General features: G+C 40.0%; 1 pseudogene across 1 annotated transcript; it reads left to right on the plus strand.

Moving 5' to 3' along the window:
* The first annotated feature begins 19,326 nt into the window (after positions 1-19,326).
* LOC306647581 (germ cell-less protein-like 1) lies at positions 19,327-20,910 on the plus strand (annotated as a pseudogene). The gene has a single exon. The product of its transcript is annotated as a germ cell-less protein-like 1 (transcript).
* The last annotated feature ends 3,955 nt before the right edge of the window (positions 20,911-24,865 follow it).

The following is a 24,865-nucleotide window of genomic DNA, read 5'->3' on the forward strand; positions in this document are numbered from 1 at the left end:
GCATTGATGTAATTTCTTGTATGTTATCAAATCATAATGGTATCAAATTAGAAGTTAACATGAACAGACCCCTTGGAACACAATTTTGAATAATAAATGAGTGATGTGAATAATCAAAGAAGAAATTTAAAAATTCTTGGACTCAATTGAGAGTAGTGACTCAACATATCAGAACATGTGGTACACTATGGTGGCAGTTCAAAAAGGAAAGTTCATAGCCCTGAGTGCCTACAAAAGGAATCAGAAGGATTTCAAACAAAAAAACTGATCATACATTTCATGGTCCTTGAAAAACAAAAATCAATCTATCCAAAACCAAAACAAGGGAGCAAATAATTAAGATCAGGATCAAAATCAATCAAATTGAGAGTAAAAATATTAAAGGATCAATGAAACAAAGATGTGAATTATTGATAAGATAAAATTAATAATCCCTTAGCCAATGTAACCAAAAGAAAAACAGAGAAGACCCAAAGTCAATAAAAGTAGAGATGGAAAATGAGAAATCATCATTGAAATCACAGAAAACCATTTGATCATTGAGGACTTTTTGAAAACATATACTCCAAAAAACTGGAAACCCTAGGACAAATGGATCCATTTCTAGATACATACAATCTGCCAGAATTGAATCAAGAGGACAAAGGAAACCTAAAGAAACCATGAACTAGCAATGGGATAGAAGTGATAATGAGAATCCTTTCAACAAGAAAACTAGGGACCAGATGAAATCTCAGCTTTATTCTACCAGAGCTTCAAAGTACTAATCCCAGTGCTCCTCAAATTATTTCATGAACTAGTAAGGGATGGAAAACTTTCAAATTCATTCTGTGAAGCCAGTGCCACACTCATATCCAAATCAAATAAGAAAACATCAAGGAAGAAAAATCATGGTCCAATATCCCTAATAAACTTTGATACAAAAATTATTAATAAAATATTTGCAAATTATATTAAATAAATATTATGAATACCATAAGCAATTTCCAAGTTGGTGTAATCCCAGGGCTGCCAGGATAGTTTAATGTAAAAATACTAATAAAAGTAATTTATCAAATAAATAGGTTTAAGAACAAAAATCACATAGTCACCTCATAATATGCAAAGAAATCTTTTAACAAACCTCAGTATCCATTCATGTAAAAGCCCCGAAGAACCTAGGCACAGTGTGAACCTCCCTCAATATCATAAAGTCAATATTAAACAAATCCAAAGCCAACCTCATAGTAAATGGGGAAAAACTAAAGGATTTCTTTTCAAATGCAGAACAAGATAATGATTTCTATTCTCACTACTCCTATTAATGTATTGCTAGTAATTCAATCCAGAGCAAGCAGACAAAAGAAAGAAAGAAAGGAATAAAATTAGGCAAGGAAGACAACAAATTATCACTGCTTGCAGAAAACTGCTGGAGCTAAATTTGAAAAAGTTCAGCAAAGTATTAGTTTCCCAAATCAACAAACAAAAAAGAATGGCGATTATCAAGAACACAAGCAACAACAGGTGTTGGTGAGGATGTGGGGAGAAAGGTACACTCATACATTGCTGGTGGGGCTGCAAATTAGTGCAGCCACTCTGAAAAGCAGTGTGGAGATTCCTTAGAAAACTTGGAATGGAACCACCATTTGACCCAGCTATCCCACTCCTTGGCCTATACCCAAAGGACTTCAAATCAGCATACTACAGAGATACAGCCACATCAATGTTCATAGCTGCTCAATTCACAATAGCCAGACTGTGGAACCAACCTAGATGTCCTTTAAATGATGAATGGATAAAGAAACTGTGGTATATATATACAATGGAATATTACTCAGCCATAAAGAATGATAAAATTATGGCATTTGCAGGCAAATGGATGAAATTGGAGAATATCATGCTAAGTGAGATAAGCCAATCTCAAAAAACCAAAGGATGAATGATATCACTAATAAGCGGATGATGACACATAAAGGGGGGAGGGAAGGGTTAGTGTTAGGGTTAGAGTTAGGGTTAGGGAGGGGGGCAAGTATGGAGGAAGGAAGGACTGTATAGAGGGAAAAGAGGGGTGGGAGGGGTGGGGGGAAGGGAAAAAATAACAATGAATCAAACAACATTACTCTATGTAAATTTATGATTGCACAAATGGTATGCTTTTACGCCATGTACAAACAGAGAAACAACATGTATCCCATTTGTTTACAATAAAAAATCCAGTTTTTCTGTCTACCAACAATAAATCTACTAAGAAATGAGAAATAGTCCAGCTAATAATACATTTGAAAAGATAAAGAGAGAAAGAAAGAAAGGAAGAAAGAGAGAAAGAAATAATGAAAGAAAGATCATGCTAATTGAGATAAGCCAATCTCAAAAAACCAAAGGACAAATAATCTCACTGATAAGCAAATGATGACACATAATGGGGGGTGAGAGAGGGGCAATAATGGAGGAAGGAGGGATGAGGGACTGTATAGAGGGAAAAGAGGGGTGGGAGGGGTGGGGGAGAAGAGAAAAATAACAGAATGAATCAAAAACTATTACCCTAGGTAAATGCATGATTACACAAATGGTATGCCTCTACTTCATGTACAAACAGAGAAACAAGATGTATCCCATTTGTTTACAATAAAAATAAATTAAAAAAAGAAAGAAGGAAGGAAGGAAGGAAGGAAGGAAGAAAGAAAGAAAGAAAGAAAGAAAGAAAGAAAGAAAGAAAGAAAGAAAGAAAGAAAGAAAGAAAGAAAGAAACTGGGAATAAACCTCATCAAAGAGGCAAGAGCTCTCAACATTTAAAGTTACATAATAATGAGAAAATAAATTGAAGAAGACATAATAAAACGGAAAGTCCTCCTATGTCCAGAGACATGTGTAAATGATATTGTTAAAATGGTCATACTACCAAAATGTTTTACAGATTTAGGTCAATCCTCATCAAAATACCAATGACAGGCTCCACAGAACTAGAAAAAAATAGTCCTAAGCTTCATTGAGACAAATAAAGGACCCCAAATAGCCAAAGCAATTCCAAGTTGAAATATCAATGCTACAGGTAGCACCACACCTGATTCATATTACACTACAGCCCTATGTAATGATTCTACATAGTACTGGTCTATACATAGATTCCCACCGCAATGGCCTAGAATAGAAGACACACAGAAAAATACACACATCGATGTCATCTGATCCTTAACACAGATGCCAAAATCAGGCATCGGGGAAATGGCAGTTTTTGTAACCAGTGGTGCTGGGAAACTGGTTATCCACATGTAGAAAAATGAGGCCTGAACCAAATTCACCCTGCACCAAATTCAACTCACGATGGATTCAAGACCTTTGTATTATACCAGAAAGTATGCAACTCATGCAAAAAATCCTAGGGTCAACATTCCAGCTTTTGGGCACAGATACAACTTTCTCTGTGGGACCCCTAATATGCAGGAAATAAATGGGATTGGTTCAAATTAAAAATCTTCTTCATAGTAAAGAACTCAATTGAGATAGTAAAGAGAGAATGTGAAAGATGAGAGAAAATCTTTGCTAGCTACTCTTCTGTCAGAAGAGTAATATGTAGTCTATATAAAGTTATTAAAGACTTAACAAAAAAAACCCCAATGAGTCATTAATAACTGGGAAAATGAATTAATCACTTCTCAAAGGAAGAAATACTAATAGCCAGTAAATATAAAAAATAGGTCAACACCATTTTTAAAAACAGAATTTTATATCAAAATTACACTTATCTTTCTTCTTGCTCCAGTTAGAAAGGCAGTCATCAATAATACAGTTATCTGACTTCATTGGTGCATGCCCTTAATCCCAGAAGTTGGGAAATTGAGGCAGGAGGATGGAAATTTCAAAGCCACCCTAAGCAAGAGTGAGGTTCCAGCAACTGAGTGAGACCCTGTTTCTAAGTAAAATACAAAATAAGGTCATGGATAAAGCTCACTGCTTGAATGCCACTGAGTTCACCCTAAAAACACAATACAACAATTATAAATGGTGTAGTTGCTGTGGAGATAAAGGACACTTTTGTACTGTTGGTGGGATTGTAAATTAGAACAATCACTCAGTATGTTTCTCAAAAGACTAGGAATGGAACCACCATATGATCCAACTATAAATACTTCAGAATTTATCCTCAAAATTTAAGTCAACATGCTTTAGCAATACACACAGACCCATGTTTAAAGAAGCACAGTTCTCAATAGTCACATCATGGAAGCAGCCTTCATGTCTGCACACTGATGGATGAAGACAGAGAAAATGTGGGGTATAGACACAATGCAGATTTATTCAGTCATGAAGAAAACCAGGTCCTGTCATTTGCAGGAAAATGGCTGAAACTGTTTCAGGTTGTAGATCAGTTTCCTTCACTATGGGGTTATCCTTGGAGCAACTTTGACCCTGTAGAAGAGGTATGCTTTCACCTGGGGCTCCCCTCCTCCCCTACTGAGTCCCTCCCAAACAGTGGCCTCCAATGATACACTGAGGACCCAGGGCCTACCCCACTCAGTCCAGGCCAAAAAGATGCACCCCCCAGGACAGCAATCATGCCCTATCACTCATTATCTCAGCAGCCTAGAGCTGTGGGTGTCCTGGAACTGTGGGCTCCCTCCACCCTTCACCAATGTGGCCTGTATATCTGCTGGTAAATTTCAGGGAATTCATGCCCAAGAAATCTTCCCCAGGTCCTTCTATATCTCTACTGGACTGGGATCTAGCTGAGTCCTCCCACAATGCAGAACTGGGGAGGGGAGATTAAGCATGGGGTAGGCCTCCAGGCTCACAGGCCCACCCCTCTGGACTCTCTCTCCAGCCCAGACTCTGCTCAGTGACCTGCACTGAAGGTCATGAACAGCTCGGGGTGGGCTGGGGAGGTGGGGTCTCCATGTCTTTAACAGGCTTTACTGTGGCACCTGGCACAGGGGAGAAGGGAAGGAGGGTGGGAAGTTGAGGAGGGGACTGAGGAGACCCTGAAAGCTGGGACATCTTATTCCCAGGCTGCTCCCAGTCACTGACTCTGCAGGGGACAGGACAGCACCTCAGTGAGGGGCCAAGAGTGAACACTCTTTGGAGTTCCCACAGAGAAGCAGGAACTGGGGAGGACCTTTTGTCTTCCTAGAGCCCAAGACTCTGGAGTTCCTGCTGATGGAACTGGGGCCTTCACTAGCATCAGAAAAAAACAGAAATTTAAATTTAATCACAATTTGGCTAAAACAAGGAAGAAGCTGATCTGCCAACCCTGTGCACAGCATCACTTCCATCCACAGACCCAGAACTCGGAAACATGGAGGTGGAGACACAGGGCCCTGTAAGAAATAGGGTCAGTGCCCCCCATCCTGCCTTCCTTCCTGGGCCAAGGTGTGGTCTGCCCAAGCTTCCCTCCTGGCCATGGGATAGCTGACTGCAGGGAGCTGGAACCTTGGAAGCAAATGGCAGGCACTGAGGATAAAACAATTTGAAACTTCTTTGAAATTCTCTCATTTTAATTGGATCCTGCCTCTGTCCCTCTTCTAGTTTTTCCCCACAGTCTTGAGGGGTGTGGTGTTCCTTGTCATCAGACCCTTTAAGTGGGATTGTTGCAGAGATTCCCTCAAGGGCACCTAGAACTTGTGACTGAGAAAAGCTGGCCTGCAGAGCTGCCACTGTCTTCCCTAGTGGATTACAGGGGAACACACTCAAAAGCCTGGGCAGCACCTGGTTTGGTAGGGTTGGCACCTGGCCAGCCTCACTCTGACAATTTCTCCCTCCTGAGCAACTGTTTTGAAAGACTTTGCTGATTTTCCTGAAGTAGCCTGGGCCTGAGTTGCCAGAATGGACATGTCCTGTTCTTTGGTCTGATTGGGTCCCTGCTCAAAGGGGAAGTGACAGACTATTAGAGCCAGTGGAAAAGATACTTTTAGCCAAAGTGAGCATGAAAAAAGGCTCAAAGTGTTTACTCTGCCTGCATGGAGCCCCGAGGCATCTCTGTGGTGTGCCAGAGGAGAGACAGATATCAGAGAAAGCTGCAAATCCTCGCACATACCACTGCCAATTCTGAGCACAAAGGCACATGGCAGACCCTCCCCTCCACATCTGACCAGGTTGGATGAGGACCTCTTTGGTTCTCCAATCCAGAGGACTGAGCCTGACCATCATCATGGAGAGCCACAGACACCTGCCTTCTGGGTTTTTCTAAAGAACCCATGCTGCCTTTCATCAGTAGGGAGGCATATATTTCTTTTGATCTCTCACTACAAACATTGTTCCCTACAGGGACAGAAGTGCCTCAGGTCAGGGTTATTCTTCAAATATCCAGGGTCAAATACTATTAGCCAGTTATTGTCCACACCATTATGTCCCTTTTAATGATGGACTGGACACTGTCTCAGTCTGTTGGAAATGTGCAGTCACATTACCAGCCAAAGATAAAAACTGCCCCAGTATCCAACTGTCCTCCAAGACTCAGGAGATCCAGAACCTGCCAGAAGATCACAGTAGAAGAGACCTTGGACCTCACCCTGTTGTATGCATGAGTCTTCCCTTGAGTGTGGTCACTGGGTTACAACAACCACAGAGTCTGGTGTAGTGGTCACACCTGGCATGCCAGCTACCAGGAGACTGAGGCTTGAGGATCCCACATTTGAGGCCTACCTGGGCCATTTAGTGAGACCCTGTTTTCAAATTAAAAAAAAAAAAAGCCTGGAAGAAAGCCCCTGGGTTCCACATGCAGTAATTCAACTCAACAAATGCAGGTGTGTCTTTAAACATCCATAGACAGATGTTCCAAGAGACAGCATCAGGGCCCAGGATGATCCCTGACATCCTGTGGAGGAGGAGAATCCCCAGTAACAACAGCCTCGCCATGACTCACATGCCTGGTTCTGCCCCTCACATAGCTATCACCTGAGCTTGGCTAGGTGTGCCTACATGGGGTTGCCCTAGTTTTTATCTTGGACTTTGTCTCATCTTGACCTGGCAGGGCTCAGCCCTAAATGAGGTCTGGAACTGAAACCGGGGCCTTATCTCTTATCTCCTCTGTACACATAGTCTTACTTTTGCTCATCGGGTTAAAGCTAGAAATGTCCAAATCCCAGAATGAGCCCACAACTCTGTGGATCTCCCCTGGGGATGAATACTTGGCAGACCATGACTGTCATCTCATTGGAACACCAAGGCAAAACAGCCCCCTGCCACAGAACAGGACCTCACCCCTCCTTCACCAATTTCTATCTTCATCCTACCTTGAAGGGTTCTGGCTATACCAGACAGTGTGGCCCTGAGGCAGATGGTCTGTGTTCTGGTACATGGCCTTCACTTACTCCTTGGGTGCCACGGGCCAAGGGACATCAACCCCATGAGCTTCCTCTGCCATCTGGAAACTGAGGCAATCACTACTCCCTTAAAGATTTGAGGCAGATGGTCCATGACCACAGGTGTGAGGAGCATCCTGCAAGACCGAGGGCAGAACAGGTGCTCTCAGCAATTGAAACTCTGCCCTAGCAGCTCCCCAGCAAGATAAATCCAGGAGTTCCTCCTGCCCTCATGCCCACAGGTCAAAGCCCACATGGGTGCCTCTCTCCCAGGACCCTGCCTTTCCTTCCCTACACCCCACATGCTGCCTGTTCAACTTCTCTGCCTTTCCACCCAACATCCACAGTCTGCCTCCCCCGGAGTCTCCGGAACACTCAACGGAGGCCCAGTCTCAATGCTTGGGCTTGTCCTCAGAAGGGGGCCAGTCCTGCAGCTCAGAGAGGGCCCAGAATGACTTCAAGGATAGTGCCAGCTCTGTGGCCATGGCCCCTTAGGGTTGACACACAGGCCTGGCTGAGGCAGTCTTGAGGGATGAAGTCCTGTAGAAGCAGCTTCCAGGATTGCTGGGAGAGAGCCACAGGGAATGGTGAGCAGCAGTACATGGCTCTCCAGGATGAGGCAAGTGACCAGAGCAGAGCTGCATGAGGGAGGACCCCTCTCTAACATCCATCACATAAACAGACATTCTACCGAGACCCAGCTGAGGAATGCCACAGTCTTCCATGATCGCCTACCTGTGCACAGATGCACATGAACCCATGGTAAAACTGCAGAATCACACATGTGCAGAGCCAGGGACACCTTGGTTGAGTCCATTCCACAGTGCCTACTCCCACTCCCGAGGTGTTCTCTGCAGTGTCACCTTGGCCCTGTACATTGTATCCAGCTCCTCCACTTCTTCACCTTGACTCTTCACCACTGGAATGCTTCCTTCCTGGTCTGAAGAAACAATTTTCACATCACATTGCCCTACATGAGTTCCTCCTGCCTTACTGCATGAACATCTCCTCCTCCCCTTTCAAGTGCTTCTCAATTTCTAGACATAGTCCAGTGGCAGTGCTTCCTCTGATTGTTCCATATGCATCAGTGACCCCAGGAAAGCCAGCTTAGGGCTGGGCATGTGCTTCTCCCATTTCCAACGTACTCTCCAAGTTCTTCCTACTGGCTCATTGGATTTGTATATTTGGAAATGTCCATTTCAACTCCTCCTCACCAGTATTTGTTATTTTAGCATTAAGAAAAACCTTTGCACACAAAGAGGGTTGCATCTGACCTCTCATTCTGCTTTTATTTATTTTGTTGAGGGCTGGGTCCTCAGGTGTCACAGGACAGGATACTTGTCTTTGCCCACACTCTCAGGATTCAGGATATTCTTTTTTCCCTGAAATCCCCTGTGGATTACTCTGCATGGAGACAACAGTGATTTCTGAAATCTCTGTCTTCAGGTCCATAAAAGGTGAGCAGAACCCAAGCCCAACTCCTCGCAGGATTTTGGCTTCCTCAAGAGGAATGCACCAGGGAGGTCACAGGAGAAGAGTGATGGGAGGAGACAGAGGATGGGAGGAAGCTGAGGAAGACAGCATCCATGGACTCTAGAGTGGAGCAGGAAAGGCAGTGGCTGGATGAGCTTCCACAGTTGGGCTATGGACAGAGCTGGCCCTCCCCAAACCCTACCAGTTCTGCTGCAACTACCTAGTCACTATGTGTGCCTGGGAACCTGTGTGCAGAAACCAGGTCTGGTCCAAGTGTACAGCTGGGTTCTTGGAACTGACAGCCCACCCTGAATTCCAGAACCAGGAACTTAGGAGGGCCACAATGGATTGCTGTTCTCCCACCTGAAACCAGAGGATTTCTGCACCCAGTCTTGCTCTCTCACCTGCTCAGGAGCCACATGAATCATGTTCACAGGCAAACATGATGCTGCTATACTACATATTCCTTCCTGGCCATTCTCAGTCAGGGTAACATGAGGCATGTACAACCCAGAAATGAGCAGGCACCGCCTGCTGTGGGATGGTTTATAGATAGGTGCATTGACTTTGTTTAATGCAGTGATCTAGCAAAGTATAATAATGCAGGAATATGTAACTATGTAGCCATTCCATCATGAAGAGCAAGAGAAATGTGAGGAACTCTCTTCCAGTACTCAAAACTAGCATCTATTCCACCAGGAACAACCACTTGTCCTGCACAAAGTAGCCGAGTGTCACAAATTTTTCATTTGATCTGTTATTTATAAATGACATTTTTCACCAAATTCTTGGCAGAACCGTACTTAACTATCATCCAGTGATCACTGTGGAAGTTCTCTGTAAATAGAGAACAGTGAATAATTACTAGGAGTCTGATCTTGTCCTTGGTGGGTCCATGGACACCGTTAGCTGACTATAGACTTAGGAGTCCAGTCAACAGGGAAGGAGGTGGTGAGTAGCACTTGATCTGTGGATACACCATGGAAAGAGGGTGTCTTAAGATTATTAGTGAAGCACTGATCACACATCCTCTGCACTGGGGAAATTAGTAATGACTTCAAAACTGCCCTTCAGAGACCCTGTTGATTGACATCAACTGGCATCCCAGGTAGGGTGCAGGTGAGGGCCCCTGGAGGCCTCTGCAATCCCAGGAAGTCTATGGGGACTAAAGGAGCACAGGAAGAGGCTCAGATTCCAAATAGGGCCTCCACTCAGCCCACACACATTCTTTCCTAAAGCACCTGCTCAGCCTGGCCTGGGCTTCTGTCCCTCTCCTCATTTGTACTTCTCCCACTGGGTAGAAGCAGTACAAGATGGGAATGACTTCAAACACTGGAACTAAACATGGGAAAGGAGAACACACACTCATTTCCCAGCACTTTCTGTGGGGAGCAGTTTATCAATCTGGGACAGACTCCAGGTGAATGAGGAGGCAGGCTAGGAGGAGGACAGTGGCTCTTATTACCATGAATCAGTGTCCTGGAAGGAGGACAAGGGTGCCTGGTGGGAGGACAGATCCCCTGCTCACAGCCTTTCCCTGGGAGGGCTCAGGAAGGAGAAAAGATGTGCAGAGGGAGGCTCAGGTGGGAGCACAGGAAATCTCTGCCTCAGTGCTTCTGAACCTCAGCACAGTCAGCTCTGGCATAGCTAAAAATGGTCCCCTGTAGAAAGCCTGTTGGCAGACTCAGATCTATCCACTCAGTGAGAGGACAGAACAGACCAGCCAGGGCAGTCAACATATTCATGAACCACAACAAGTTGGACCATGAAGAGCACCGTGGACTCGGAAACACTCCTGCACCACAATTGACGGAGGCAGTACACAACTCAAACAGGATCCCAGAAAGAACCCCTGACCCAGATCAACCAGGAACAGGAAAGAAAGGAAAGACTCACTCAACCAGAGAGACCAAAGGTATCCAGGAAACTGGAGGATGACCCTCACCATATTTTCGTAAAAATGTAACACTAGAGAGTGTGGTACTCACAGGGAGGCAATTGTGGACCCTCTGCAATGAACAACAAATGGGGCTCTACATAGGACTTGGAAGTTCCTGGGCTCTACTGATTGAGGGTACTCGTCCACAGAATAAGAGGAGACTGAGCACTGGCAGGTCAGGGGCACTAACTTAGAGGACCCAGAGGAGTCTGAGTAATGGTAGATGAGGGAAAATAACACAGAGGACCCAGAAGAATCTGACTTATGCTGGATGAGGGCTGAACAGTAAAGAACAAAGAGGAGATTGAGCACAGAATGATATGGGTTGCTCAGTAACAAAGCCAGGGAAAACTGAGTGCTTGTGTGTTAGATGTGCTCATACACAAAACTCAGAGGGGTCTGAGCAAGAAAGCCCTAGGGAAATCTAGAATAGACCAGAGAGAAAACTGAGTACTTACAGGTAATGGACACTCACACAGAGAAGTCAGAGGAGAAGGACTAAGGAATCCCTAGGGAACATAAGCAAAATAAGTAGGAAAAACTGAGCAGTGTTAGGACAGCAGTGCTGACCAAAAGAACCAGAAAACTATGACCTGCTTAGTCTCTGTGTTTATGTGGCCTCTATTATTTTCTTAGCTTCTATTGCTTAAGTAGTCAACAGGACTTTAGTTTTCCCATGACCTCAGGAGCTTGTTTGGCATGAGTAGCCTAAAGAACCTTTATAACTTCTAGGACCTGTGAAACATCTAAGACCTGTATATCTGAAAATATCTGCAAAACCTCTGTAACATTTAAAGCCTCTATGGCCTGTGAAGCCTATAACATCTGCAAAGACTTTATGTCATCAGTATCCTTAATGAACTGATTAGCCTCTATTTCCTGCACAGCCTTACTGTCTCTGCAGCCTCTATGACATGGAGAGCCACTGTGATCTATGTAGACTTTATAGACTGATTTATCTAAACTACCTTAGTAGTCTCTTTGTCCTACTTAATCTGTGTGACCTGAGTAGTTTAAGCAACATGTGTGTCCTCTATGATGCTAGTAGTGTCAATGACATTTGTAAGCTCTATGACCTCAGTAGCCTCTGAGACCTATATAGCCTATGTGTTCCCTTTAACCTCTATGATGAAAAAAGACTCTATGAACTTTAATCTTCATGAATTTGGCTGACCAAATGATATGTGTTCCATCATTGGCCTCCAAGTCCTGATTGAACTTAGTATCCCCTATTACAGACATACCCTCTAAGACCTGAGTTGAAACTCTTAGCCTCTATGACCTGTGTAGCCTTAATGACCTACACAGTCTCCATGGTCTCAGTATTCCACATAACCTGGGTAATATGTATAACTCGAGTACCCAAATATGTGAGCATCTCATTGATCTGAGTCACTTGAATAACTTGATCTCATTAATTCAAGTCAACTCAATAAGTTGAGCAGTCCCTATGAATAGTGTAAACTCTAGAACATGTACAGCCTCAATGACCTTCAGAGTCTATAACAATTATATATCCTTTATGGCCTGAAAAGTCTAGAAGAAAACAGTAGATTTATGTCCAGAGTATTCACTAAGACCTTGTTTTATTAACAGCCTGAGTCACTCTATTTGTCAGCTTCAGAACTTCTAAAGTCTGAGTGACATCTTAGATCTACAGAGCTTTTAAGGATTGACTAGTCTCTCTACCTATACTGCACACATTCTGTAATATCAAAAGACTGTATGAACTGTGTAGGCTCTATGACATATGGTGCCTCTATGACACATCTTTAGACTTTACTGCCTCAGTAGGATGTATGTTCTGAGTAAAATTTTGTCTTGTAAAGCCTGTATGGTTGTGTAGTCTCTACCATCTGAGTACATCTGAGACGCATAGTCTCTTACACTCAACTGTCTATGTCTGGCATAGTCTTTGACTTTCAGAGCCTTTAGGGCCTATGTAGCCTAAGTAACCTATGTTTCTTTTATAGTAAGTGCAGCTACATCATGTACAACCATAGAAATGAAAAAGTACTCCATTTGTGTAAAATAAATCAAATGCATTCTGCTGTCTTGTAAAACTAAATAGATAAAAAAAAAACAATAAAAAATAGTAAAAAATAACCTTAGTAGCTGCTATAGTCAGTGTAGTCTCTGAATTATAATACCTCTATGACCTCTGTAGTTTCTGTGGCATTTACAGTCTGTATGACCTGCATAGCCTCAGGGTACTATCCTGAAAAGTCTAAATGAACTCATTAGCCTCTATGATCTCAGTTGGTCTTAATTACCTTTGCACCTATGAGGTTTGAGTAGTCTCAAAGTCTACAAGTAAACATAATCTGTGTGTTCTGTAGACCTGCATAACCTCTATGACCTGAATTATAACTAAAAACTGCATGGCTTCTATAGCCTCAGAGTTGCCTCTCTGACCTATGTAGTCTCTACCATTTTCATAGCCTCTGTAATCTATAGAGCCTCTATGACCTACATAAACATATGTCTTGAGCAGACTTTCTGGTCTGAATAAACTCTATGACCTGCATAATCTCTTGGAGCCAAATAGCCCTTATGGCCTGCCTATTATCTAGATCCTGAATGGATTCTATTGCCTGATTACCTGGTATAACATTAGCAACATCTGTACCCTAAAATATACACTATGATCTGCACAGGCTCTATGTCAAAATAGACACTATGTTCCTCCTAGGCTTTATGGCCCAAGTGGCATCTATGACCTATGTAGTGTCTATGACTTGAAAACGTCTCTACTGTATGCATGCGTTGGGTGTTTTCTGTGCTGTATTTGTGTTCTGAGTATCCTAAATGACCTTAGTAGCCTCTGTGACATGCACAGCTAGTATGGCATAGTCTCTATATCCTGAATAAACTATGACTTATGTAGTCTCTAGCATGAATAGCACCTATGACCTGCATAGCATGTACAGTTTGAATAGCCTCTTTGACCTTTTAGCTCTGTGATTTGCATTGCTTTTATGATCTGAGTATCCTAAATGACTTTAGTATCACTTTTGACCTTAGTAGACACTAAGATTTTTGAAGGTTTTTTTACCTTGATTAGCCACTATGAACAGCACAGTCTCTATGACCTTTTTACCATCTATGCTGGTTATACACTATGACATACATATCCTGTAAAATCTGTATATCCTGTATAGTCAGAGTATCCTCTGTGTCCTGTGTGCCTTCTATAAGTAGACTCTATGATCAGTCTAACTTCTGTGGTTTTATAGCCTTCATAACATGAATAGCTTTTTAAAAAATGAGTAACCTCTCTGAACTTATAGCCTAATGTCTTGAGTTTGCACTGAAGGTTGAATATCCTCTATTCCATGAGTAGACTAAATTACCTTAACAGCCCCTGACCTGCAAAGCCTTTATGACTTGAGTAGCCTTTTTGATCTCCTTGGCATTATAACCTCAATTTTCCTCATGAGCTAAGTTGTATATATGTTGTGAATAGCTTCTATGGCCTCAGTAGCCTCTGTAAACTGTGTTTCCTCTGTTATTTATGTAACTTTATTATCCTGCATAGCTATGATAATCTGAGAATTCTCTATGGCCAGCATAGCTTCTATGGTCTAAGTTGTCTCTATGATTGATATACTTTTCTAAGCCCTATGTACCTTCTATGTCCTGATTAGCTTCTAAAAAGTGCATAGCCTCTGTGACCTGTGTAACTCCTATGACCTCCATAACCTTATAGACCTGCATAGGGCCTATGTCCTTGGTTTTCTCAATGTTCTTTCTAACCTCTGTGTCCTGAGTGGAAAATTTAATCTATGTAACCTGCATGACCTGCCTGTCCTGTATATGTGCCAGAGACTCTTTATCCAGCATAATCTATGTCCTGTTTAGCCCTTATGTCTTGAGCAGTCTAAATGGTCTTAGTAGCTAATGCAGCCTTAGTAGCCTAAATAAACTTAAAATTCCCTAGACATGTGTGAACTCTGTGTCCACTATACATGTATGACCTTGTATATTTATCTGTAGCTTCTATGACCTGATTAGATTCTATGAACATACAATCTATAAACTGCATATATTCTTTGACACTTGTAGCCTTCAGAGTCTATATATCATTTTTGTCTGTGTAACCCATATGACCTGTTGAGCATGGAAAGAATATCATTTATTGCCTGCATATCTTCAATGGCCAAGAACCTTGCATTAATGGAGTAGCCAGAGTCAGTACTGTAAACTCTGTGTCCATTTGTCTTCTACTTTTTTAAAGGAATTTTTTCAATTTTTTATTTGTGCATACATTTGTGCATAATGGTAGGATTTGCTACATATTCACAAATGCACACAATATAACACTATAATTTAGCTAATATCATTACCCTGTTTATTTTCTTACCATTCACTTCTCCCACCTGCATTCTTCTTTTCCTCTTGTCTAATAATTTCAATTTACATGAGTTTCACACAGATACATACCTTACTTTTCCCTTTTACTCTAGCTTCCACATATGAGAAAAAAAAATGTTCCTTGACCTTCTGTGTGTGGCTTACTATACATAACATAATACTCTCAATTTCCATTTATTTACATACAAATGACATAATTTTATTTTTCTTTATGGACAATAAAATTTTATTGTGTCTGTACACATTTTCATTTCCATTCATCCACTGATAGACACCTTGGCTGGTTCTACTTTGGTTTCTGTGAACTGTGCTGTTATAATTTTGGGGTACACAGATATTCCTATACTATGATGAATAATTCTTTACAATATACACTGAGGTGTGGTATAACTGGGCTATATTACAGTTCTACTCCTAGTTAGTCTTAGAAATCCATACATTGATTTCAATAATGGTGTACTACTTTGCCATCCCACCAACACTGTGAAAAGTGTTTCATTTTTTCACATCTTCTCCAGCATTTATTTTTGTTTGCATTCTGGATGATGGCCCTTCTGACAAGAATGAGATGAAATTTCAGTGTAGTTTTGCTTTGCATTCCCTAATTAGTAATGATTTTGAGCATTTTTCATGTATTTCTTGACCATATTTGTCCTTTTGGGATGTGACTGTATTGGTCATTTGGCCATTTATTAATTGGGTTTTTTATGTTAAATAATTTGTTATTCTTATATTCTAAATATTAGTCTTATTTAAGAAAAGTACCTAGCAATGATTTTCTCATTCTAAATTTCTTCTTTTGCTGTTCAGAGGTTTTAAAATTGATGCCATCTCATTTTTTAATATTAGGCATTAATTCTTCAGTGCTAGGGGTTCTACTGAGAAAGGTTTACATGTGCCTATAGGGTGATGTGTTCCTTCCAAGTTTTCTTCTGAGAGTTGCATAGTTTCTGGTATAATTTCAATTTTTTTTCCACTTTGAATTGACTTTCTGTGCAGAGTGATAGATATGGTTATTGTCTCATTCAAATACATATAAATAACTATTTTTGCCAAGCACAATTTGTTATAAAGACTGCTTTGTCAAAGGTTTTTGTCCCCGTTATATCTCTTAACATCCATGATCTACACAGACTTTGTGATCTTTAGTAGCCTCTATAACCTTCATAACATCTATTACTTATGTATCCATGACATGTGTAGCCTCTATGGCTTGTGCAGCCTCTGTGAAATGTGTTTCTTTTTTGCTCTGAATAACCTAAATAAACTTTATAGTGTTTATGCTTTAAGTATACCTTATAATATCTGAAGCATCTATGACTGGAATAGGTTCTGTTTTGAGAGACTCTGTGACATGTGTAAACTTTATGACCCTAGTAACCTAAAATAATTTAGTATTCACTACCTACTGTGTAACCTCTATGATATGCAAAGGTTTTTTAACTTGTGTAACCTGGGTTACCTGAATAGCCAGAGCCTCTATTACCTGACTAGACTGAAAGTCCTTATCACCTCAGCCTCATGGGACAATGTATATAATATAAACTTAGTGTCATCTAAGACTTACATAATATCAGTGGCCTGCTTCATCTAAATTCCATTGCAGCTTCTGTGGTCTCTGTGGTCTGTGTATCATGCCTGAACTGTGCAACTTTACTGACCCAGGTATCCTCAATGACTGAGTGTTGTCTGTGATGTAATCAAATGCTACAAGCTGCTTAGCCTTAATGGCATGATAAGCCTAAATGTCTTCAGCAGCCCTATTACCACTGAAGCCTCTATAATCTGTGAAGCCTTTGTGATATTATTGACTCTGGGTTCTTAGTGGACTCTATATCCTGCATACTGTCTATGACATAAGAAATAAAAATGATCTTAGTAATTCCTATGATCAGTCTACTCTTCATGGCCAAAATTGCCCCCATGACCCATGTGGTATTTATGGCCTTCATAGCCTCTAGCATAAGAATGCCCTTTGTGACTAGGTTAAGTTATCTGTCCTAAATATACTAAGTGACCTTAGTAACCTCTATGGCCTGAGGAGACTCCATGAACTGTACAATCTCTATGGCATGCAAAAATGTTATGACATCAATCTTCTAAAAGAAATTAATAGCTTCTATTACTTAATACCCTATGAAATATGTAGCATCTATGACCAAGGACCTTTGACCTGAATAGACTTTATAACTAAAGAAGCATAAATTACTTCAGTAGCCTCTAAGACCTGGTTTACTCCTAATGCTGGAGTAGTCTGACACATGGTTAGCCACTTTAACCTGAGTACCCTCAGTGGCTTGAGTAACCTCAATGCCTTCGTTGTGCCTAGGGTTTGTGAAGCTTCTACAGACTGTGTAGCCTGGATAACCTGGGTAGCCTCTATGACCTGAAGATACATTTTGGCCTTTGTAGCTTGTATAACTTGCAAATATCTATGACTGATGTATCTTTCATGACATGAGAATATCCTATATCCTGTTTATTCACAGGGTCTGAGTAACCTCTATGTCATTTTTAGTTTCATGGTCCTTTGTAGCTGCAGAATTGTAAATGCCCATCATATACTTTGTGAATTCTGTATCCTTCATGGCTTGAGTAGCCAAAAAGACTCTAGAAGTCTCTAATGACCTGAAAATCTCTATGATCTGCCAAGTCTTTATTATATGCTTAGCCTTTGTTTCCATGTGGCCTGTATGAATTATGCAGCCACTTTGACTTAAGTAGCCTACATATTCTTAGTAAACCTTTGACCTAGTAACTTCTATGACTTCTTCAACACCTAAGACCCCAGCATCTGTGGGAGAGTAGACAAATGATCTGAGTAGCCTCCATATTCTGGGCAGCCTTTATAGACTGAATGTCTTAAAAAGCCTCACTAACTTCTATGACCTTAGTAGACACCATGACCTTCATCCTCTATATCCTTAATAGCCATTATAAACTCAGTAGTCCCTACGTTCAATATAGTTTCTCTGACCTGTGCATCTTCCATAACCCAAGTATCCTCTTTGACATGAGGAGCCCCAATAACCTGTATAGAAACTATGGCATGATTATATGCTGTATGTTGCAGTGCATTTGTGACCCATGTAGACTTTATGACCTGAATTGTCTCGATGACCTGTATAGACTTCATGGTCTGAGTAGTCTCTATAGCCTGCATTATGTCCATGGTATTTGTATTTCTAAGACCTATGCTGCACATAAACCCTATGGTGTACATCACCTTCATGGCTTGAGTAGTGTAAATAACATCTGTAGGATCTATACCCCAGGAACCATTATGATCTGTGTAGCCTCTGTGATCTGTGTTAACTCAACAACTGCATAGCCACTGTGTCTTCAATGGCCTTTGAAAATTACTTAGCTTCTAATTCCCATGAAGCATAAACCATTAGTGTGCCCTCTATAACCTGTGTACTTTATTTGACCTGAGTGTTCCCGATGACATTAATAGCCTCTAATATTTCTCAGGCTGTAGAGGCCATGTAGGTCTTACAATCCAGATCATGCAGATTGTAGAACTACTCACTTACAGAAGCTATGCATATGCATAGAGGATACTCAGACACAGAAGCTACACAGCTCCTACTGTCTAGTGGGTTTTAGAGGACACTCAGTTGTTCAGGCTATTCAGGTCATAATGGTTATACAAATCATGCATATTTCTCATGCCACGGATGCTGTGAAGTCAGAACATAAGCAGGTCAGTTCAGATACACAGGCTACTCATACTTATGAGTCACAGGCTCAGATACTTATGGGCTAGTTAGTTCATAGAAGCTACTGAGGTCATGGAGGCTATGTGGGCCATAGGGAATACTAAGGTCATTTGAGATATTTAGGCCAAAACACCTGTGATGATTTCTGTGAAGCAACCCATTCCTCTGGAGGCCCCAGAAGCTGCCAGTTTCACATATGAATAGTCTAGCTCCCCACCCCCCTTACCCCATCCTGATAATCTGCCAGGTGCAGCCTGAAATAGATAAACTAAAGTTTGCCTTTTGTATTCCTTGGGAAAAAAAGAAAAGAAAAGAAAAACATGAGAGGTTCTACGGTCCTGGTGCGCAGCGCGGCTGGACGCGGTGGGCAGGGCTGAGGATGGAGGTGGTAGAGTCCGCTTCAACGGTTGGTGCTGCTCGTGAGAAGGTGGCTGTGTAGGCACCTGGGCTGGGAGGAGGCCGGTGGCAGCTAGGCTATGGCGGGAAACCCTCTTCTCTGGGTGTCCTGAAGCATGCTCCCTGAAGGACCAGGGAGCGCTATACCATGGGCTCGCTGAGCAGCCCAGTGCTGCACCACTCTGGGCGAGCCCCCGCTCAACAGGAGCCGGGTCCGGTGTGGGGGCCTCTGCTCGGAGGCCCGACACTGGCGGCAACGCGGCTGGCAACAGCTTCTGTTACTGCCCGGGTAGCCGCAAGCGCAAGCGGAGCAGCGGGGCCTTCTGCTATTGTCACCCCGACTCCAAGACAGATGAGGATGAGGATGAAGGTGACGAGCAGCACTGGCTCCTCAACACCCCTCGAAGGAAAAAATTAAAGAGCACATCCAAGTATATTTATCAAACATTATTTTTGAATGGTGAAAACAATGACATTAAGATTTGTGCTTTAGGAGAAGAGTGGAGCTTACACAAAATATATTTATGTCAATCAGGCTACTTTTCTAGTATGTTCAGTGGTTCTTGGAAAGAATCCAGCATGAATATTATTGAACTGGAGATTCCTGACCAGAATATTGATATAGAAGCACTGCAGGTTGCATTTGGATCTCTGTATCCAGATGATGTCTTAAGAAAGCCCAGTCGAGTTATTGCTATTTTGGCAGCAGCTTGTATGCTGCTGTTGGATGGTTTAATACAGCAGTGTGGTGAGACAATGAAGGAAACAATTAATGTGAAAACTGTATGTGGCTATTACACATCAGCAGGGAACTAAGGATTAGATTCTCTAAAGAAAAAGTGCCTTGAATGGCTTCTAAACAATTTGATGACTCATCATAATGTTGAGATTTTTTAAAGAACTCAGTATAAACATTATGAAACAGCATATTGGTTCAGCTAATTTATTTGTGATGCAAGTGGAGATGGATGTATATACAGCCTTAAGAAGTGGATGTTCCTTCAACTTGTGCCTTCTTGGAATGGATCTTTAAAATTGCTTTTGATAGAAACAGATGTCTGGTTTTCTAAACAGAGAAAAGATTTTGAAGGTACGGCCTTCCTTGAAACTGAGCAAGGGAAACCATTTGTGTCAGTGTTTAGACATTTAAGGCTACAGTATATTATTAGTGATCTGGCTTCTGCAAGGATTATTGAACAAGATTCTCTTGTACCTTCAGATTGCCTATCTTCTGTATATAAGCAGCAGTGGCTTGCTATGCTCCAGGTAGAACAAGACAGTGAAGAGGAGCCTCAAGAAATTAATAAAGAAGAACTAGAGGGAAATAGCATGATATGTGGTAGAAAGCTTGCCAAAGATGGTGAATACTGCTGGTGGTGGACTGGTTTTAACTTCAGCTTTGACCTACTTACTTGTAACTTACACCAATCAGTACATCATTTTCAAATGCAATGCACTGAATCAGCCATGTTGCGGATCTGTCAGTTTACAACCTTGAAGGAGCATAGCATTTAGGTTACGTTTGGCTTCTTTTGATAGTGGTGGGAAATTAATATGCAGTAAAACAACTGACTAGCAAATACTTACACTTGAAAAGGATCAGGAACAAGTGGTGATGAACTTGGACAGCAGGCTTCTGATCTTCCCTTTATATATCTGCTGTAACTTCTTGTATATATTTCCAGAAAAAAGAACTGAAAACAGTCATCACCAAGATAATCCAGAAAACTGAGGATAATCCAGAAAACTGAGGCTCCTCATCAGTTGGAAATAGTAGCACATTGAAAACATTTTAGGCCAGCTTTAATTTAATGGCCCTACTGATATTCACATCTAAGCTTTCCTGGGATTTCAACAACAACAAAAGACAGCTGTAGACCTTCAGATGAAATTGAATGAGGGAAAAAATCAGTTTGATTCTGAGAATATTCCTTTTCCTTACCTGGTCTTATCTTTGACATTCTGTATACATTTATTACTAGGTTATGAATTATTTATATACCAGATACTACAGTTTTAAACATTTTCATATTCTCTGATCTTTAGAATTATTTATGTTCAAATTTTAGTTGGGAATCCTGTTCACACTTAAGCTCAGGACTTTATAACCTCTGTATTGAGTGCCTTTGAATTATACATGCTAATAAATATTTCATAGTTAATGTACATAGGTTTGGAGGATCTAATATAAAAGCTGATAATAAATCATTAATGTAAAAATAGAACTTATTTTTGTCAAAAAGGTGAGATGTACTCTTGTCATGATCTATATAAGTTGGCTTCTTGTGTTTATTGCTATTTTGAAATTAGCCATGCTTGTTTTCCTTTCAAAGTAAGTACTTTTGTGGTTAATGTATATTTTTAGTATTTTTTTAAAATGGGAATCATTTTAATGTATCTGTGCAAATAATAAATGCCCATTTGGAAAAAAAGTAAAAAAAAAAAAAAAAGAAAAAGAAAAAATGAAAGACCCCTATTGTGAGCCTGCCAAGATTTTTGGGGGTATGATTTTTCACCTTAAAAATCAGCTTGCTGAAGTCACTGGCTACTACTGCTCCCTCTTACTTGGAGTGGTGGTCCTGATGCATCAGCCTGCTTCTACTCTCCCTCATACTGCCTTTCAGAAATAATTGCAGGCCTTGTCATTTTTCCAATACTCTTGTTTATTCCTTTAATTCTTTATTTTTGAGCTCATAATATTAATGTTTTTATCAGACTACTCTTATTCAATTAGATTTTTTTGGCTTCTGTTTTATTGCAATGGAGATTAATTTATAAAAAGGTACAAGACCATTGCTATTGTGTTATGTGTATATTTTGTTGTCTGATATTATGTTGTATGTCTATGTGTGTGTCCTAATATCATGCACATGATATCAAAATTGACACAAATGATGAGTGCACTTAAATTAAAATTCAAAATGTGGATACACTTACCCTTGATTTACATGATTTGAAAGGTTAAATTTAAATTGGGTAAACAAACAAAGATAAAGATGTCTCTAAAAAATTGCTGGTTCACGGGAATATCTAGGTGGTGAAACTAATGCTCATAAAATATCTAATATTCATTGTCTCTGGGACTTTACTTCAACATGGAGGAGAGGACAGGTACTGTTAATAAACTTGTCTGATATCTTGGTTTTTGCAGGGAAAATAAATTAAATTTCATATGTATGAGATTAATCATAAATGTATTTGCTGGAGACATCTGATTAATTTACAAAGTTGGAATGCTAACAGTAACATCAAGTACTTCTAACTTCTTAAATTCCATGGAATGATAGACTGAAACATTGTATTCTCATAAATTGGTAAACAAATGGATAAAATTCAATATATGAAGGGTTTAAAAGTTTCAACAGTTTTCCATTAGAATACTATAAATAACAATGTTTCATCTTATTAAAATATAGTAATTAATCTAAGTTCAGAAAATTCATAAGGGGTGTTTCAAAACATGAACAAAAAATGAGGCCAACAGATAGGAAAAAATAAAAGGTTCTATGTATGAAAATATATTTAGTGGAAGAAAAAATGTTTCTGGCTTAAAAGACTTTATGTGATAAAATACATGAGGGTCTAAGTTAGTGCTATGGAAATCTGTGTGTAAGTAAAGGACAAATTTCAACAAGTTTTTGTGTAACTAAGTTGGTTATATCTATGTGAGATTGTTAAGCTATTTAAAGTATTTTCCTAAGGTTTTTTCCTAAGGTGAATACTAATTCACCCATATAAAACAAAGGTTTAATCTATATGTTAAATTGACAAGGATGTCCTTGAAACGCTGATTTGCTCATAACATTATGTCTGTTAAATTTTATCCTTTATAGCAATTATTCTTAAAGAAATTGGGGCTTGTACAATTAAGGTTAAACAACAAATGTTAGAGTATTGTACTACATTAGAATCTAAATTTTTCTTTAAAAGGTAATCTTGGTTAAAATAAAAACCTCAATGTAATTTTGCTAGTGTTGCTCTTCTTCATATATTAAATGTGTTCATATCTTCAGGTATAAAATTCTTTACAGAAGAAAATTTAAACCACATTTTTATCAAGCTGCTGTTCTCCAGACTAAATTTGCCTGGAATGGTGATTTTGAACCTATAAAAATAACAAATTTATTTGGAGGTTCATTCATATAATTTAATGTTCCATAACCAAACCTCAGTCTTGTTATTTTTTACACTGGGATAAAATGTAAATACATATCTAAAAAAACTAAGGGCCTAATCTGTTTAAAAGGTTAACATCACAAACCATGAAGCATTTTGCCATTTTTCCAGACAAAATCAAGTTAGACTTTCTTTAATCTATGTTTTAGATTTAGACTTCCTTTAATTTATGTTTTAGATATAATGTTGTATTACGTTAACTAATAGACTCTGGAAACAACATATGCAAACTTTGTAGGATGACATTGAAGAGAGAGTGTGGAGAGCAATATCAGAGGATGGAACAGCAGTGATTAAGGTTGAGGGTCTCTGATGACCTCATGGCTGTGGCATTCCAGGTGCCTAAGAATGTTCCTGTACAAGGGCACAGGAGTTCTAGCTGCTGTCTCAATGCCCTGCATGAGGAGGCTCTGTGCAAGAGTCCTATCAGCTCTGACCATGATCTAAGGCACATATCTCCTGGGCAAGAAGGAATTGTTTTGCTACACAACCACAATGTTTTAGCAGCTCCCTTCTCTGGTTCCTGCCCACCATACAGTAACTTTAAACAAAGGACTTTCTTGACAGCTATACAGAGCTCCTAACACTGAATTTTACAACTGTGGAAAAGCTACATAAATTTCTTGGTTTCTGTAAATTTCCTGAATACAAAGAATAATGCTTACATAGTCTTTAAACTGATAGTGAGACATATATAAATAAAGAAGTAACAGACCACTACTGCACCCTCTCTCTTGGAGTGGTAGTGCTGATGCATCAGCCTTCTTCTCTTTTCCCAGAATAAGTTACTTTTTGTACTCTAATCTCTGGTGGTCTCACTGTGCATTGATAACTGGACCCCAAACAAGTCATATTTATCTAAAGTTACAAATAAAATCTCTCTTGCAGATAAAAATTCAAAAATTAAAATTAAAATCATTAATAAAAATTCTAGAGAGGAAAAAACTTCAATATATAGCATCACAAATAGATTAGGACACTTTGAATATAGATTATTTAGACCTGAAAACAAAATCTAAAATCATGCAAATAAAGTTGGCCACAAAAAAAGATGTTAAGATACCATGAAAACAACATTAAAGAAACAAAACTGAAGAAGAATTAGGATTAATTAAGACTCCAAAATGCAAATTTACAGGGATAAACAAAATTTTAAATGAAAGAACTTTGAAAAATTGTCCAATTCTTAGAAATGTTATGGAGATTCAAAAGATGTTTATAGGATGCCAAATCATTGGAATTATAATACACATACTCCAATGCCATTATATTGAAAATGCTTAAAATACAGAATGAATAAAGTTTTTAAGCTGTAAGACCAAAGTTAATGATCACATTTCAAGATAAACAAGTTAAAATTCCAAAACTCTTCTTAACACAGACTCTGAAAGACAAGAGGGTTTGTATTAATACACTAAAAATCGTCATAAGAAAATGGGTAACAATGGGTACAGGAGTCTGTACTCAGCAAATTTTTTCTTCATAGTTTAAAATTTAATATAATTTTGAAA

The sequence above is a fragment of the Sciurus vulgaris genome (genome assembly GCF_902686455.1).
Source record: "Sciurus vulgaris genome assembly, chromosome: 17".
NCBI classification, from domain to species: domain Eukaryota; kingdom Metazoa; phylum Chordata; class Mammalia; order Rodentia; family Sciuridae; genus Sciurus; species Sciurus vulgaris.